This window comes from Chiloscyllium punctatum, chromosome 27 (assembly GCF_047496795.1).
Source record: "Chiloscyllium punctatum isolate Juve2018m chromosome 27, sChiPun1.3, whole genome shotgun sequence".
NCBI lineage: Eukaryota > Metazoa > Chordata > Chondrichthyes > Orectolobiformes > Hemiscylliidae > Chiloscyllium > Chiloscyllium punctatum.
The window spans coordinates 58,820,491-58,832,907 of NC_092765.1; positions in this window are offsets into that span (position 1 = coordinate 58,820,491).

Consider the following 12,417-nt stretch of genomic DNA (forward strand, 5'->3'; position numbering starts at 1 on the left):
TGAGTGAGGGGCTGGATCATATCTGACAGGAGGAACATGCATTCACTGACTTTGGTGAGGATGTTATAATGCCAGAAATGGATCAGTTCCATGTTTTCATGCTCTTTCAAGGTACACTGGGCACTCAAGAGTTAAACATTCCACTGTGAAGCAGACTCACTCCAGTATCAATTTCAGAATAGACCGAACATCTCAGTCGGATTACTGAGTCTTCGGGAAGGAATCCATTGCAGCCACAGATGGGGATTCCTCTGCAGCCTCAGACAAAGGTATTTGTCCTCCCCAGCCAAGATTGGTAGCCTTGGCCCCAACCCTGTTACACTGCCTCCTGCTCCCATTATCTTGCTTCCTCTCCGTATTAGCATAGGGATGGGAATTCCCGGTTGAAAACAGGCAATACCCTTCCATTTTAATCTCTTCCCATTGACACATGATCATGAAGAATACGATAATCAGTCGCTGTAATCCATTCACTCATTATCGTAGGACATTGATATTCACCAGGCCTTGTAAAATTATAATTGCCCATCTTAAACAATGTAAAGACAATCAACCATGCGGCTGAGAGACCTTTTGTATTATTCCCATAAAAAGTACGGCCTTTGTGTGTAGAGCAGAGATTCGTGGAGAAGTGTCACCACAAGTAGACACAGGAATTCTTTCAGGGACATGGAGAATCTCACGCTGCACTCCGATAATAAAGTATCTGCTGTTGTACTGAAACTTGTGTCATCTGGATTTGTGGAACAGAATATACATTAACAGCCTCACAATTCTATGTCTGATTTTTCATTTTCAATCAGGAAGTGTCTGCTTTGCCTTCCCATCTCTACCAACCCATCAGATTTCACCCCTGCAGCCTCAGATCCTCTCTGTAACCACAAATAAACGCTGAGTGCCGAAGAAATGTAGCAGGTCCAGAAGCATCTGCAGAGAGTGAGAACAGAGTTCAAATCCAGATCTGACAGTGTGTCAGAATAAAATGCAATCTTGTGGCACTGCCACATTGACAATTGTTAGTGCCAACACCTCAATCAAAGCCTCTTCATTGTGTTTTTTTCGAATTACAGTGGTCTATAGTGCAGAGCATGTCCCTTCAGCCCACTGATTCTGGGCCAATCAAAAACCACCTTCAAACTATGGTAACTTCATTTCTCAGCCCTTGGCCCATCACCTTGTATTAGGTAAAAACAAGGACTGCAGATGTTGGAAACCAGAGTCTAGATTAGAGTGATGCTGGAAAAGCCCAGCAACTCAGGCAGCATCCGAGGAGCCGGAAAATTGACGTTTTGGGCAAACAGTACAGACTACAGATTCAGGTTCTCCTTCAAGACCCATCACCTTGTATGTCTTGGCATTGCAATTGCACTTCTGAATACTTCTTCAATGATTTGAGAGCTTCCGTCTGCAATACCCTTCTGGCAGTGAATTCAGTTTCTCACCACCCTCTGGGTGAAGGCCTTTTTCCTTCATTACACAGACCATGAGTATAGGAGTGAGGACATCATGTTGAGGTTGTACAGGCCTCTTCTAGAATACTGTGTCCAATTCTGGTCTCCCTGTTAAAGGAGGGGTATTGTTAAACTGCTCAGAAAATATTAACAAGATGTTGCCAGGACTGGAGGGTTTGAGTTATATGGAAAGGAGCTTGAAGGTTGAGGGGCGACCTTACAGAGGTTTACAATATAATAAGGGACATATATAAGGTGAATGTCAGATATCTTTCCCCTCGGGTGATAGACTTCAGGGCTTGTATATGAAGAGGAAGGGATTAAAGGGATATGGACCAAGTATTGGTAAATGGGACTAGGGTAAGTTCGGATATCCGGTCAGCATGGACGAGTTGGGTCAAAGGATCTGTTTCTGTACTGTACGTCTCTATTACTCGATGACATGGTTGAGATGTATAAAATAATGAGAGGTGTTCATAAGGTAGATAGTGAGGAAATTTTCCCCTTGGACTAGGGAGCTTATTCCCCCCTAGACTTCAGGACTAGGGGACATATTTTTAAAGTGAGAGGAGAAAGATTTAAAAGGGAAATGAGGGACAACTTTTTTTCTACACAGAGAGTGGTTCGTGTGTGAATGAACTTCCAGAGGAATTAATGCATGCAGGTACAGTTCCAATATTTAAAAGATATTTGGACAAACAGGAAAGAATTGGGGGGATATGGGCCAGGAGCAGGCGGTGGGACTAGTTTTGTTTGGGATTATGATTAGCATTGACTTGGGGGAACCAAAAGGTCTGTTTCCGTGCTGTATGACTTTATCACTGACATTCCCCTTAAGTCTCCTGCCCCTTACCTTAAATATCTGCACTGCCTTCCAGTCTTTACAGCATTTGTCTTAACTGGTTCCACCATCAAGGGGAATATTTCCTTACTGTCTACCCAATCTACACCTTTCATTATGTTATACATCTCGATAATGTCATAGAGTCAAACAGATGTACAACGCACAAACAGATCCTTCAGCCCAACTCGTCCATGCCGACCAGATATCCGAAATTAACCTAGTCCCATTTACCAATACTTGGCCCTCTAATCCCTTCCAATTCAAGTTAAAAATCACACAACACCAGGTTATAGTCCAACAGGTTTATTTGGAACCACTAACTTTCGGAACGCTGCTCCTTCATCAGGTGGTGGTGGAGTTATCTAATCCCCCTCCCGATACCTTTTATATGTTACTAGCCGCGTACTGGCCTTCACTTCCTCTTGCATACACGCACCGCCTGCTGCATGAAAAAGTTGGCCCTTAGGACCATGTAAATCTTTCCCCTCTCACCCTAAACCTATGCTCTCTAGTTCTGGACGACCACACCCCAGGGAAAAGACCTTGCCTATTTACCCTATCCATGCCTCCATGATTTGATAAACGTCTGGAAGGTCACTCCTCAGCCTCCAACACTCCACGGAAAACAGCTCCAGCCTATTCAGCCTCCCCCTGTAGTTCAAACCCTCCAACCCAGGCAACATCCTTGTAAATGTGTTTGAACCCTTTCAAATTTCACATCATCCTTTCTACAGGAATCAGAGCAGAATTACACACAACACTCCAAAGGTGGCCTAACCAATGTCCTGTACAGCCACAACTTGACTTCCAAACTCATTTACTCAATACTCTGACCAATAAGGGAAAGCATACAAAAAGCCTTCTCCACTATCCTATCTACCTGTGACTCTCCTCTCAATCTCTCTGGTCTAAGGAGAATGACCCAATCTTTCCAGTCTCTCTTCATAACTGAAACTCTCCAGCTCAGACAACATCCTTCCAAGTCTCGACTGCTCGCATATCCCTCCTTCAATGTGGATTCCAGAAATACAGACAACAAGCTAGCTGTCCCCTAGCCAATGTTTTCGACAGTTCCGACAGAACTTCCCAGCTCAAACTCTGTGCTTAACACGGAAAGGTGAGTTTATCACCTGTCCCGGTGTTTAAGTGACTGGTGGACAGGCACAACAAGGTCCCTCTGATCTTCAGTGCTTCCCAGGGCCCTATAGTTCATCATGGATTCCCTTACCATGTTTGTCCCCTCTATGGTCTAATTCTATCTTCCTCACTCTTTGCCATCACACTAGTTTTCATATCATCCGTGAACTCACTGATCAATCCTCCAACTTTCAACTGAAAGTTATTTCTATAAACCTGGAAACTGCGAGGACCCAATACTGGCCTCTGCAAGATCCCACTGGGTACAAGCTTCCAGTTACAGAAGCAATCTCAACCATCACCCTCTGCTTCCTGCCACTCAGCCCATTGTGGATCCAACTTGCCAAATTCCCTTGGATGCCATAGGCTCTTGTCTTTGCCATCAGTGTCCCATGCAGGACCTTATCAAAAGCCCCACTGAATTCCAAGCAGCCTACACCAAATGCATTGCTGTCGCCTACACATCTGGCCACCTCTTTGATAAATTCAATCAGGTTGGTCAGATATGACCTTCCTTTAATAAAACCACACCTACTGTTCTTGATTAACCCCTGCCTGCTCCAAGTGCAGATTCATTCTGTCCCTAAGTATTCATTCCAACAGTTTCCCCACCGTCAGACTGATTGGCCTGTATATTCCTGGTTTCTCCCTCCTTCCTTCTTGAAGACCTTGTCACATTGGCTGTTTTACATTGATGTCTGCAGCCAAGTGTTAGGTCTCTTGTACAGTTTGTGGAAGGTAGAAAGGGACAGTGGTAGCATCTTTACCTCTGAGCTAGGAGATCCAGGTTAAAGTACCACCTGGTCCAGAGGAATATCATACCATCAATGAGCAGGTCAGTTGAGAAACTATCTCCAAGGTGATTTTGATCTACCTGGAATTGTTTCCTCCTCTCCTGAAATGACTGAGTTAATCCTGAATAGACATTCCAACAATACCTCTGCACCTGAATGGCACTATCTCTTCTCAATCTAATGTTGCTTGTTCCTTCCATCCCAACCTCTTTTGGGAGCTTTACAGTATTCACTTTACCCCAGTTAAGTGAGTTTTTCAGGTTTTAAAAATGTTCACATTTGTGTCTTTGCCAGTTTTTTTGAAAATCAAGGACCAATCAACCTGAAACAACAGCAGGAATTTATTTACTTGGATACACAATATAACCTTACACACACACACAGGCATGGTTGAGGTTTTGATGGAGAGATGATTTCTCCCAGGACTGAACACTGATCTCAGATGATGACCTCTGCAGGGAGACAGACATTAACTGCAAATGACTTCTTGGATCTTCCTGTGCAGCATCCCTTCCATTGACAGCATTGGTCTGTTTGGGTGCCTGTTTTTCTAAACCGTGTCCAAGCAACAACTGATGATAGATTCATAACAGTTTTCCTTGAATCCATGTTTAAGGCATGTGTTTGTGTTATTTTTCACTGAGTGTTGATCTGAATCTTCTAAAATGGGGAGTGGCTTCCATCTCAGATGACCAAACCAGCCTGCCTTGGGGACCCTGAGGAAATGATTAGGGAAGTGTATCTGTACCATTCCACCTTCTGCACCCTATACCGCCAGATAGTGCTCCCTCAGTACCTCAGAAAGCATCTCCTCAGTATGTTTATCCCCAAAGAACCTCGACAGAACGTTCATGTCCTCAACACCTCAGAAAGCAAATCTGTTGCCCCCTTGGACTGTGTTCATTCCCAAACCTGTTCTCACTGTGATGACCCACAGCCACCCCCAAGATTGGGGCCCAGGGCCCAGAACATTATTTGAGTCTCTGGATTGATCATACAATGTGGAAGCAGGCCATCCGGCTTATCAGGTTCACATTGACCCTCAGCAGAGCAGCCCATCCCCCATCCCCCCATCCCCCCACCCATCCCTGGATCCCTTCATTTCCTCTGGCTAATCCACCTAGCCTGTACATCTTTGGACAGTGGGCGGGAACTGGAGCACCCGGAGGCTGACACGGGGAAAATGTGCTAACTCCAAACAGACAGTCGCCCGAGGCTGGAATCGAACCCGGGTGGGGTGAGGCAACACTGACCCCCCCCCATGACAATCCCACCATCTCCTCCCCGTTGGTGACAGTTTGATGTTTATTCTCGGGGAGTATCTAACTTGTCTAGCGTTTATTTAAGAAAGATTAGGGACAAGGGCAATGCCTCCCCAAGCTCAAGATGCTTGATCCCTCTCGAAAAAATATTTATATCAATTTCAAAAAGAGACTTTATTCACAAAAAAAACTTTACGTACAAACATAGTCACTAAAGTTCGGTTCTGTACAGTCTTTACAACAAGTCTTTGTCATGACATATCTACTCCCCTTGGCTGATTAACTGAAATGTGAGGTCTGAGCTGTTCCTTCTGAATTAACATCACAAAGTTAAATTGAGAAGGATCTTTGTGAAGTGCCTGTGTTCTGTATCTGTTCTCCCATGTACCCCTCCCACCGAATACAATACCTCACACAGCCTTAAACCTGTTTGTCAACATTCAGCAGAAGCAGCCTCAGGGCATTGAACACAGACTGAATTACTCAGTGTCACTTGAATCAGGTCAGATCAAATTCTCAAGCAAACAGATGGCTGGAGAAATTCAGCAGATCAGGCAGCAATGGTGAAGAGAGAGAGGAACAATTCACATTTCAAGTGACCCTTCCTCAAAAAGGTTTGTTCTGAAGGAACTTTCCTGCAGAAATCACTGGATTGAAAGGTGAACTCTCTCTCTGTCTCTTTCTCCCTCCCCCTTCAGAGATGCTGCCAGACATGCTTAGCTCCTTCAGTAATCTCTGTATTGAAGTTTCAGGTCTCTACCGCGTCCGTACAGATTGTTTTTAGTGTTGAAATCTCAAGCTTGCTCTATTAAAGGGATTGAATTCCTCCCCCATAAAGGGGGAGGGCAGGGGGCAGTTACCTCAGCTAACAGGTTCGTGATGCCAACATTATCGGCTCAATCTCTATCATGGAGGAGAAAGTGAGGACTGCAGATTCTGGAGAGCAGAGCTGAAAAATGTGTTGCTGGAAAAGCGCAGCAGGTCAGGCACCATCCAAGGAGCAGGAGAATCGACATTTCGGGCATGAGCCCTTCTTCAGGAATGAGGAAAGTGTGCCAAGCAGGCTAAGATAAAAGGTAGGGAGGAGGGATTTGGGGGAGGGACATTGGGAATGCGATAGGGGGAAGGAGGTTAAAGTGAGGGTGATAGGCTGGAGTGGGGGTGGGGCGGAGAGGTCAGGAAGAAGATTGCAGGTCAAGAAGGTGGTGCTGAGTCCCAGGGTTGGGACTGAGATAAGGTGGGGGAGAGGAAATGAAGGAGCTGGAGAAATCTGCATTCATCCCTTCTGGTTGGAGGGTTCCTAGGCGGAAGATGAGGCGATCTTCCTCCAGCCGTTGTGTTGCTATGGTCTGGCGATAGAGGAGGCCAAGGACCTGCATGTCCTTGGTGGAGTGGGAGGGGGAGTTAAAGTGTTCAGCCGTGGGGCGGTTGGGTTGTTTGGTGCGGGAGTCCCAGAGGTGTCCTCTGAAATGTTCCGCAAGTAGGCGGCCTGTCTCCCCAACATAAAGGAGGCCACATCGGGTGCAGCAGAGGCAGTAAATGATGTGTGTGGAGGTGCAGGTGAATTTGTGGTGTATATGGAAGGATCCCTTGGGGCATTGGAGGGCAGTGAGGGGGGACGTGTGGGCGCACATGTCTTGCGGTTGCAGAGGAAGGTGCCGGGAGTGGAGGTTGGGTTGGTGGGGTTTGGGAACCTGACGAGGGAGTCACGGAGGGAGTGGTCTTTCCAGAACGCTGATAGGGGTGTGGAGGGAAATATATCCTTGGTGGTGGGGACTGTTTGGAGGTGGCGGAAATGATGACGGATGCTGCGATGTATATGGAGGTTGGTGGGGTGGTAGGTGAGGACCAGTGGGGTTCTGTCCTGGTGGCGATTAGAGCACCACACTGTCAGAGGGTCAGCACTGAGGGAGTGCGCACTCAGAGGGTTAGTACTGAGGGAGTGCTGCACTGTCAGACGGTCAGTACTGAGGGACTGCTACATTGCCAGAGGGTCAGTACTGAGGGATCACCGCACTGTCAGACAGTCAGTAGTGAGGGACTGCTGCATTACCAGAGGGCCATCTCTGAGGAGTACTACACTGTCAAAGGGTCAGTCCAAAGGTAATGCCACACTGTCAGAGGCTCTGTACTCAGAGAGCACTGCCCCATCAGAGGGTCAGTACTGAGCGAGCACTACACTGTCAAACTGTCAGCACTGAGGGAGCGTGCATTATCAAAAGGTCAGTACTGAGGGAGTGCTACATAATGAAAGCGTCAGTTCTGAGTGAGAACTATTTCAGAGGATCAGTACAGAGAGAGTGTTGCACTGTCAGAGAGTCAGTACTGAGGGAGTGTTGCACTGTCAGAGAGTCAGTACTAAGGGAGCACCACACTGTCAGAGGTTCAGTCTAGAGGGCAAGCCACACTATCAGTGGATCTGCACTAAGAGAGCACTGCACCATTAGAGGATCAGTACTGGGGGAGTGCCTCATTGCCTGACGGTCAGTACTGAGGGAGTGCTGCACTGTCAGAAAGTCAGTACTGAGAGAGTGCTGCACTGTCAGATGGTCAGTACTGAGGGAGTGCTGCACTGTCAGAGGGTCAGTACTGAGAGAGTGCTGCACTGTCAGAGGGTCAGTACTGAGAGAGTGCTGCACTGTCAGAGGGTCAGTACTGAGGGAGTGCTGCACTGTCAGAGGGTCAGTACTGAGAGAGTGCTGCACTGTCAGAGGGTCAGTACAGAGAGAGTGCAACACTGTCAGAGGATCAGTACAGGGAGAGTGCAACACTGTCAGATGGTCAGTACAGAGAAAGTGCTTCGCTGTCAGATGGTCAGTACTGAGGCACTGCTGGACTATCAGAGGTGCAGGACCGAGGCAGAGGGTCAGTAGTGAGGGAGTGGTATACTGTCAATGGGTCAGTACTGAAGGAGTGCTACACTGTCAATGAGTCAAACCTGAGGGAGTGCTGTACTGCCAGAGTGCCAGTTCTGACAGAGTGCTGTACTGTCAGAGGTTTTGTCCTGAGATTGAGCCACACTGTCAGAGGGCCAGTACTGAGGGTGCGCTGCATTGTTGGAAGGTCAGTACTGAGAGATTGACACACTGTCGGAGGGTCAGTATAGGACCATTTCCACACTGTCAGAGGGTCAGTACTGAGGGAGTGCATCACTATCAGAGCATCAGTGTGGAGGGAGTGCAGCATTGTCAGAGGGTCAGTGTGGAGGGAGTGCAGCATTGTCAGAGGGTCAGTGTGGAGGGAGTGCTGTATTGTCAGAGGGTCAGTGTGGAGGGAGTGCAGCATTGTCAGAGGGTCAGTGTGGAGGGAGTGCTGTATTGTCAGAGAGTCAGGACAGATGTATTGCTGTGCAGTGAGAGAGTCAGTAATGATGAAGTGCGCACTCTCTGATGGTCAGTACTAATGGATGGCCATGCTGTCAGAGTGTCGCACTGTGATAGGGTTACGACTGAGGGAGCGCTGCACTGTGAAAGGGTTAGAACTGAGGGAGCACCGCACTCTGAGGCGATTAGTACTGAGGGAGCGTCACGCTATGGACTGCTGCATTGCCAGAGGGTCAGTACTGAGAGAGTGATGTACTGTCAAAGGGTCATTACTGAGGGAGCCCTACACGGTGAGTGTGTCAGTTCTGAGGGAGTGTTGTTTCAGAGGGTCAGTTCAGGGAGAGTGCTGCACTGCCAAAGGGTCAGTACTGAGGGAGTGCTGGACTATCAGAAGTGCAGGAATGAGGCAGTGCCGCACTGTCAGAGTGTCAGTACTGAGGGAGTTCTGCTCTGTCGGAGGGTCAGTACCGAGGGAGTGCGACACTGTTCGAGCATCTGTATTGAGGGAGTGCCACATTGTCGGAGGGTCAGTACTGAGGGAATGCCACACTGTATGAGTGTCAGTACTGAGGAAATACTGTACTGTAGAAATGTCAGTACAAAGAGAGTGCTGCAGAGTCAGAGGGTCAGTACTGAGGGAATGCTGTTGTGTTAGAGTGTCATTTCTGAGGGAGTGCTGCAGTGTCAAAGGAGCAGTGCTGAGGGAGAACTGCACTGTCAGAGGTCGGTACTGAGTGATTGCAGCATTGTCAGAGGGTCAGTACTGAGTGACCGCAGCATTGTCAGAGGGTCAGTACTGAGGGATTGCAGCACCGTCAGGGGCACAGGGCCAAAGGGCATTTGCACTTTGAGAGCGTCAGTTCTGAGGGAGTACTGAATGATCAGAGGATGCGCCACACTGTCTGAAATTCAGTATGACGGTGCGCCACACTGTGGGAGGGTCAGTATACGTGCAATGCCACAGTGTCAGAGGGTCAGTACTGAGGGAGTGCTGCACTGTGAGAGGGTCAGTACTGAGGGAGTGCTGCACTGTGACTTGGTCAGTATGGAGCGAGTGCTGCAGTGTCGTAGGAACAGTACTGAGGGAGTGTCGCACTGTCAGAGGGCCAGTACCGATGGAGTGCTGCACTGTCAAAGGGTCAGTACTGAGGGAGTGCTGCACTGTCAGACGGTCAGTACTGAGGGAGTGCTGCACTGTCAGAGGGTCAGTACTGAGGGAGTGCTGCACTGTGACTTGGTCAGTATGGAGGGAGTGCTGCAGTGTCGTAGGAACAGTACTGAGGGAGTGTCGCACTGTCAGAGGGTCAGTACTGAGGGAGTGCTGCACTGTCAGGGGGTCAGTACTACGGGAGTGCTGTGCAGTGAGAGGGTCATTAGTAAGGAAGTGCTCATTCTGTGAGGGTCAGTCCTCAGGGATCAGCTTGCTGTCAGACTGCCGCACTGTGAGAGGGTTAGTACTGTGGGAGTGCCGCGCTGTGTGTCTGACAGTCAGTACTGGGGGAGCACTGCGCTCTGTGTCACAGTCAGTCCTGAGGGAACACCACGCGGTGAGGGGGTTAGTACTGAGGGAGCACCGCGCTGTGGGTCAGATAGTCAGTATTGAGTGCCTGCTGCATTGCCAGAGGGCCAGTACTGAGTAGTACTACACTCTCAAAGGGTCAGCACTGAGGGAGTAGTGCACTCTCAGATGTTCAGTCCAGAGGGAATGTGACACTGTCAAAGGATCTGTACTGAGAGAGCACTGCACCATCAGAGGGTCAGTACTGAGAGAACACTACCCTGTCAGAGGGTTAATACTGAGGCATTGCTGTACTATCGGAGGTGCAGAATCGAGACAGTGCCACACTGTCAGAGGATCAGCACCGAGGGAGTTCTGCTCTGTCGGAGGATCAGTACTGAGGGAATGCTGCAGTATCAGACGGTCAGTACTAAGGGAGTGCTGTGGGGCAGTCACGAGGGAATGCAGCCCAGTCAGAGGGTCAGGGAAGTGCCATACTGTCGGAGGGTCAGTACTGAGGGAGCGCTACCCTGTTGGGTTGGTCAGTGCTGAGTGAAAGCTGCACTGATGGAGCATCAGTACTATCAGAGGTCAGTACTGAGGGAGTGTCACACTTTCAGATGTTCAGTCCTCAGGGAATTCAAAACTGTCGGAGGGTCAGTATTGCAGGAGTGCTGCACTGTCACAGAGTCAGTACTGAGGGAGTGCTGCACTGTAGAAATGTCAGTACAGAGAGAGTGCTGCACTGTCAGAGGGTCAGTACTGAGGGATCGCTGCGCTGACAGAGGGTCAGTACTGAGGGAGTGCTGCATTGACAGAGGGTCAGCACTGAGGGAGTACAGCACTGTCAGAGAGTCAGTACTGAGGGGGTGCTGCACTGTCAGAGAGTCAGTACTGAGGGAGTGCTGCACTGTCAGAGGGTCAGTACTTAGGGAGTGCTACATTGCCAGATGATCAGTACTGAGGGATCACTGCACTGTCAGACAGTCAGTAGTGAGCGGTGTTCCACAAGGATCTGTTTTGGGACCATTGCTGTTTGTCATTTTTATAAATGACCTGGAGGAGGGGCTTGAAGGCTGGGTGAGCAAGTTTGCGGATGATACGAAAGTCGGGGGAGTGGTGGACAGCGAAGAAGGATGTGGCAGGTTACAGCGGGATATTGATAAGTTGCAGAGCTGGGCAGAAAGGTGGCAAATAGAGTTCAATGTTGCTAAGTGTGAAGTCATTCACTTTGGTAGGAATAACAAGAAGATGGATTACTGGGCTAATGGTCGGCTACTGGGTAGTGTGGATGAGCAGATGGATCTTGGTGTCCATGTACACAGATCTTTGAAAGTTGCCACCCAGGTAAATAGTGCAGTGAAGAAAGCATATGGTGTACTGGGCTTTATTGGTAGAGGAATTCAGTTCCGAAGTCCTCAGGTCATGTTGCAGTTGTATAAGACTCTGGTGTGGCCTTATCTGGAGTATTGTGTGCAGTTTTGGTCGCCATACTATAGGAAGGATGTGGAGGCACTGGAACGGGTGCAGAGGAGATTTACCAGGATGTTGCCTGGTATGGTAGGAAGATCCTATGAGGAAAGGTTGAGGCACTTGGGGTTGTTTTCATTGGAGAAAAGAAGGTTTAGAGGTGACTTGATAGAGGTGCACAAGATGATTAGTGGTTTAGATAGGGTTGACAGTGAGAACCTTTTTCCACGTATGGAGTCAGCTGTTATAAGGGGACACAGCTTTAAATTAAGGGGTGGTAGGTATAGGACAGATGTTAGGGGTAGATTCTTAACTCAGCGGGTTGTGAGTTCATGGAATGCCCTGCCAGTAGCAGTGATGGACTCTCCCTCTTTATGGGCATTTAAACGGGCATTGGACAAGCATATGGAGGGTATTGGGCTAGTGTAGGTTAGGTAGGCTTCAGTCGGCGCAACATCGAGGGCCGAAGGGCCTGTACTGCGCTGTATTTTTCTATGTTGTATGTTCTCTGTTCATGTATTATCAGAGGGCCACCTCTGAGGAGTGCTGCACTGTCAGATGGTCAGTACTGAGTGCAGCACTGTCAGGGGGACAGTACTGAGGGAGTGCTGCACTGTCAGGGGGTCAGTACTGAGAGA